This window comes from Sapajus apella, unplaced genomic scaffold, assembly GCF_009761245.1.
Source record: "Sapajus apella isolate SASKATOON/1434 unplaced genomic scaffold, GSC_monkey_1.0 scaffold157, whole genome shotgun sequence".
Lineage (NCBI taxonomy): Eukaryota > Metazoa > Chordata > Mammalia > Primates > Cebidae > Sapajus > Sapajus apella.
The window spans coordinates 251489-258721 of record NW_022437097.1 but is presented as its reverse complement, the minus strand read 5'-3'; positions in this window follow the sequence as shown (position 1 = coordinate 258721).

Below are 7233 nucleotides of genomic sequence, written 5' to 3'. Positions count from 1 at the left end.
TTTATCCTAATTGGTGTGAAGTAAGTAAGGCGACTTGCATTCTTGACATACACAGCAAGAACCTTCAGAACTATGCAGGGCTCATGGTAGATTGCATCCCTCAATCGGTAGCTAGATTTAGTTAATAGCACAGTTTAAAGGTTTTCTGGGGAAGTAGCCAACAAAGGATTTTATAGGCAATTATGTTGTTTTCTTAGAAGTTCCACGTGTTGTTCTATACTAACAACACTCTTGTCAATAGCCCTGTACAGTGTGAGCTGAGGGAAGTCTGCTAAGACTTTATCAGTTGGACTACCACTATACCTAAACAAAGTGAACAATCCTTAGTCGCAAGGTCAAGAGAAATGTTAATGTAGGCAATGAGCTTGTGATAAATTTTTAATTTTGAATAAGAATACATAAAGCAAAATGTTATCTCCAGGGACAAATAAAGGAAAAGGTTTATTTTTATTAGGAATGACAGCCAATGTGGACCCTTATGTCACTTCTCCTGAAGTGTTTTGGTTGACACCTCCCCATTGAAGTGTTGTTGCCAGTGGACTGGGAACACCTTGGCTACACCAATGCAGTGGGTGCTTAATCTTGAGGGACCAGAAAACAAATCTGGAGGCCTAGTACCACCTTCCAGGGTAAGAGCACACAGCCCAGAAGTACTGAGCTGAGCCTTGGCCCCCTGAAAATTTCCAGAGATGAACCCAGTTCACTTAATTCACTTTATACCATAGTCAACCCTCAAGGGAATTAAAGAATATAAAAGTAAAAATCCCCATCCAAAGGACAGCAACTTCAAACATTAAAGGAACATCAGCCCACACAGAAGAGAAAGAACCAGTACAGGAACTCTGGCAGCTCAAAAAACCAGAGTGTCTCCTTACCTCCAAATGACCACACTAACTCCCCAGCAACGGTTCTTAATCAGGCTGAAATGACAGTCATAGAATTCAGCATTGGGATAGGAACAAAGATAACCAAGTCTCAAGACTAAGTTGAAACCCAATCGAAGGAATCTAAGGAATTGATTTAAATGATACAAGAAAATCACCAGTTTGAGAATGAAACTCATCTGATACACCTGAAAAACTCACGACAAGAATTTCATAATACAATCAGAAGTGTTAACAGCAGAATGACCAAGCTGAGGAAAGAGTCTCAGAACTTGAAGACCATATCTTTGAATCAACTTAATCAGATAAAAATGAATAAAAAAGCATAATCACAACCTCAGAGAAATATGGGATTATGTAAAGAGACCAATTCTATGACTCATTGGCATCCCTGAAAAAGAGAAAGAGAGAACAAGCAACTTGGAAAACATATTTAAGGGTGCTGTCCATGAAAATTTCCCCAACCTTGCTACAGTACAACATTCACCTCCAGGAAATGCAAAGAACCCCTGTGAGATACTATACAAGATGCCCATCCCCAAGACACATATTTATCAGATTCTCCAAGGTCAACTTGAAAGAAAAAATAATAAACATAGCTAGAGAGAAGAGGTAGGTCACCTAAAAAGGAACCCCATCAGGCTAACAGCAGACCTTTCAGCAGGAACTATACAAGCCAGAAGATACCAGGGGCCTATATTCAGCATTCTTAAAGAAGGAAATTCTAATCAAGAATTTCATATCCAGCTAAAGTAAGCTTTATAATCAAAGGAGGAAAAAGATCCTTTTCAGACAAGCAAATGTTAAGGGAATTCACTACAATCAGATCTACCTTACGAGAGATCCTTAAGGTTGTGCTAAACAGGGAACAAAAGACTATTACCAGCAACCACAAAAACACACTTAAGTACATAAACTATTGACACAAAGCAACTATATAATCCAGTTTGTATAACAATCAGCTAACAACATGATGACAGGATCAAATCTGCACATATCAATATTAACCTTAAATGTAAAAGGTCTAAAGGCCACACATAAAAGGCACAGAATGGCAAGTTGAATAAAGCAAGACCCAATCACATTCTGTTTTTAAGAGACCCATCTCGTATGCAATGACACCCATAGGCTGAAAGTAAAAGAATAAAGAAATGTCTATCACGAAAAATGTAAAACAAAAACAAGCAAGGGTTGCTATTTTAATTTCAGACAAAACAGACTTTATACCAACAACAACCAAAAAGAAGACAAAGAAGAGTATTACATAATGATAAAGGGTTCAATTCGTCAACTATCCTAAATATAAATGCTCCCAACACTGAGAACTCAGATTCATAAAAGAAATTCTTAGAGATCTACAAGGAAACTTAGATAACCACACAATAATAATGGGAGATTTCAATATCCCATTGATAATATTAAACAGAGCATCAAGGCAGAAAACCAAGATATTCATGACCTGAACTCAATACTTGACCAAATGGACCTAACAGACATTTCCAGAACACTCAACTCAACAATGAATATATATATATATATATATATTTTCCATTTGCAAATGGCCCATACTCAAAAACTACCCACATGATTAACCATAAAACAATTCTCAACAAATTTAAAAAAAAACAAAATCATACCAACCACACTCTTGGACCACAGTGCAATAAAAGTAAAAATCGGTATGAATAAGATCTCTTAAAACCATACAATTACATGAAAATTAAATAATTTGCTTTGGAATGACTTTTGGATAAACAATGAAATTAAGGCAGAAAAAAAGAATTTTTTTGTAAATAATGAAAACAAAGATACAATATACCAGAATCTCTGTGAGTTAGCTAAAGTAATGTTAAGAGGAAAGTTTATAGTCCTAAATGCCCACATTAAAAAATTAGTAAGATCTCAAATTAAAACCTAACATCACCTCTAGTGGAACTTGAAAAATAAGAGCAAACCAATACTAAAGCTAGTAGAAGAAAAGAAATGAGTAAAATCAGGTCTGAAATGAATGAAATGAATGAAATGTGAAAAAGACCATACAAAGATCAATGCAACAAACAATTGGTTACTTGAAAGAATAAATAAGATTAATAGACCACTAGCTAGACTAATGAATAAAAAAGGAAAAGATTCAAATAAACACAATCAGAAATGACAGAGGGCATTACCACTGACCACAGAAATACAAACAATACTAGGAGACTATTACAAACACCTCTGTGCACACAAATTAGAAAACCTAAAAGAAATAGACAAATTCCTAAAATCATGCAGCCTCCCAAGACTGACAGGAGGAAATTCAATTTCCTTTCCCTGAAAGACCAATAACAAGGTCCAAAATTGAATCAATAATAAAAAGTCTACCAACTAGAAAAATCTCTGGACCAGACAAATTCACAGCCAAATTCAGCCAGATGTACAAAGAAGAGCTGTACCATTCCTGCTGAAATTATTTCAAAAAAATTGGGGAGCAAGAACTTCTCCCTAACTCATTAATTAGGCCAGCATCATTCTGATACCAAAACCTGGCAGACACACAACAATAAAAGAAAACTTCAGGCCAATATTCACGACGAACTACAGACGCAAAAATCCTCAACAAAATTCTAGCAAATCAAGTCCAGCGGCACATCAAAAATCTAATCTACCACAAGCAAGCAGGCTTTATTCCCTGGACACAGGTTGGTCCAACGTATGCAAATCAATAAATGTGATTCATCACATACACAGAACTAAAAACAAAAACCACATGATCATCTCAATAAACACGGAAAAGGCTTTTGATGAAAGTCAATATTCCTGCATGTTAAAAACCCTCAACAAACTAAATATTAAAGGAGCATACCTCAAAACGATAACAGCCATCTGTGACAAACCTACAGCCAACATCATATGGAACAAGCAAAAGCTGGAGACATTTTCCTTGAGAACAGCAGGGAGACAAGGTGGCCCACTCTGATCACTCCTATTCAGCACAGTCCTGGAGGTCTTAGCCAAAGCAATTAGGCAAGAGAAAGAAATAAAAGGCATTTACATAGGAGGACAGAAAGTCAAACTCTCTCTCTTTGCAGATGATATTATTTTACTCCTAGAAAACCCCAGAGTTTCTCCCCAATAGCTCATTAATCTAATATAGAACTTCAGCAAAATTTCAGGACACAAAATCATTCCACAAAAATCCGTAACATTTCTACACACCAACAACATCCAAAGTGAGATACAAATCAAGAATGCAATCGCATTTACAGTACTCATACAAAAAATCACCTAGAAATGCAGCTAACCAGGTCCGTGAAAAATATCTACAACAAGAATTATGAAACATTGCTGAAAAATATCAGAGAACACAAATATAAGAACATTCCATGCTGATGGATAGGAAGAATCAACATTGTTAAAATGGCCATACTACTCAAGGCAATTACAGATTAAATACTATGTCTATTAAGCTTCCAATGGCATTCTTCAGGGAACTAGGAAAAAAAACTATTCTAAACTAAATTCTAAACTATTCTAAAATTCATGTGGAACCAAAAAAGAGCCCAAGGCCCTTGGGCAAGAGTCCTGGCAAAGGACAAGGCAATCCTAAGCAAAAAGAAAAAAGGTGGAAGAAATCACATTTCCCAACTTCAAACTATACTATGAGGCTAAAGTAATCAAAACAACTTGGTACTGGTACAGAAAAAAACACATAGACTGATGTAGCAGAATAGAAAACCCAGAAATAAAGCAACACATGTAAAACCATCTGATCTTCAACACAGCTGACAAAAACAAGCAATGGGGAAAAAAACCCCTGTTCAATAAATTGTGTTGGGATAAGTGGCTAGCCATATGCAGAAGACTGAAACTGGACTCCCTCCTTACACTATCTATATATATAAAAAAATCAACTCAAGATGAATTGAAGACTTAAATGTAAAACCTAAAACTATAAAAGAAACCCAGAAGAAAACCTAGGAACTACCATTCTGGACATTGGCCTGGTGAAGATTTCATGATGAAGATGCCAAAAACCTTTGTAACAAAAATTGACAAATGGGACCTAATTAAACTAAAGAGCACCTGCACAGAAAAAGAAACTAACATCAGAATCAACAGGCAACCTGCAGAATGAGAGAAAATATTTGCAAACTATGAATCTAACAAAGGTCTAATCTCCAGAATCTGTAAGGATCTTAAACAAATATACAAACCAAAACCAAACACCTCCATTAAATAGTGGACAAAAGACATAAAAACAGGCACTTTTCTAAAAAAGACATACACATGGACAACAAGCATATGAAAAAAAGCTCTGCATCAGCAATCATTGGAGAAATGCCAATCAAAACCACAATGAGATGCCGTCTCAAATCAGTCAGGATGGCTATTACTAAAAGTCAAAAAATAACAGATGCTGGCAAGGTCCTACAGAAAAGGAACGCTTATATACTGCTGGTGGGGATGTAAATTAGTTCAGCCACTGTGGAAAACAGTTCAGCAATTTCTCAAAGAACTTAAAACAGAGCTACCATTCTACCCAGCAATCCCATTACTGGGTATGTACGCCAATGACTGTAAGTCATTCTATCACAAAGATACATGCTCACCTATGTTCACTGCAGCACTTTTCACAATAGTAAAGACATGGAATCAACCTAAATGACCATCAGCAGTGGAAAACATGGTACATATCCACCATGGAATACTATGCAGCCATAAAAAATGAAATCATGTTTTTTTGCAGCAACATGGATGGAGCTAGAGGCCATTATCCTAAGTGAATTAACACAAGGACAGAAAACCAAATACCACATGTTATCACTTATAAGTGGAAGCTAAACATTGAATATTCATGGACACACAGGAGGAACAAGACATAGCAGGATCTATCTGAGGGTGGAAGGTGAAAGGAGGATGAGGATTGAGAAACTACTTAGCAAGTATCATGCTTATTGCTCAGGTGATGAAATAATATGCACATCAAACCCCCATGACACACAATTTACCCATGTATCAAGCCTGCACATATACCCCCTGAACCTAAAATAAAAGTTGGAAGAATTAAAAAGGAGAGCCTAATTTTTGGGGTTGTTGTAATGTTTGCTTAATACACAGACAGTTTTTTGGGCATCTAAATCACAGCACAGAGGCTCTGAGGCATGTGATCTAGTGACCTCATACAGTGGTTGAGATAATCAAAATATAGAAAGTATCAAACATATCTAATTCCTTTACAAATTTCTTCTTTAACAATGTGAGTAGAGCATTATCCAGTGGCTATCTGAGAAACCCCAAAGACCCTTTAGATATAAACTACATTTAACAGCTTTATTCCCATAAATTTAGAGCTTAAATTTATTTAAAACCAGAAAGGAGGAAAGGAAGAATGGTAGAAAGGAAGAAAAAGAAGAGGAAAAAAAAGAAGAAAAGAAAAAAGGAAGACCCAGAATTTTAGAGAAAACTAAAAATTACAGCAAAAGTTAAACATTCGTTTTGAATACCTACTATAGGGCAATAATCCTTAAAAGAAACAAAGCAAGAGGAAGTCTTAGAAGCAAGAAACTTCTGCTGTAAATGATTCAAGATCATGACCAAAACACACCACTTGTATTTGAAGACCAAACTTTTAAAATTATTTTTATAAGCTGTTCATCTTAATACAATTATATATACATATGTTAAACATAAAGACTCAAATAGGTAATAAATTTATAAACTTTTTAACCCTAATTTTAAAATAATTACCCTTACTAACATATTAAATAATGGGCAAATATATCATCTTTAATTTACCAACTTAATAACCTGCACAAGTTTTAAATTGGACAACACATATTCATTATCAAGTGCACATATTCGCTTTTCCCTGTAAATATTCCTCTTGAGGGATGACATATCGGAAATAGTGCCTCACTGTGGAAATGGTTTCTGCCTTCCGAAACACAACTTGAGGATATATCACAATTCCAGCAGGGATGTATGGTTTGAAAAGGTTCCAGAAATGATTCTAATACTACACTCACTGTTGAGAATCAATAACATTATGGCACTTCCATTTGAGAAATTAAATAGTAAATGATGTTTATTACTCCCTAGATTTTAATGTAAAGTTTAATAGTCCAGTTTAGTTTTATACATATTTTGTCCTACGCAGTTTACAGATCAACATTTTAAAAAGTTATTACTTTTTATTGATTTCATTAAATTCCTTTTGTTAAAGTTAGGCTTCCTGGAATCCTTATGTTTGGCAATGAATTTTCAGATTGATTCAGGTTTATAAGGACAAATACATATGGCACTACAGAAACATGAGTGAAGAGTACTGACATGCTTTTTCTAGGACTCAGTTGGCCAGAGGTGGACA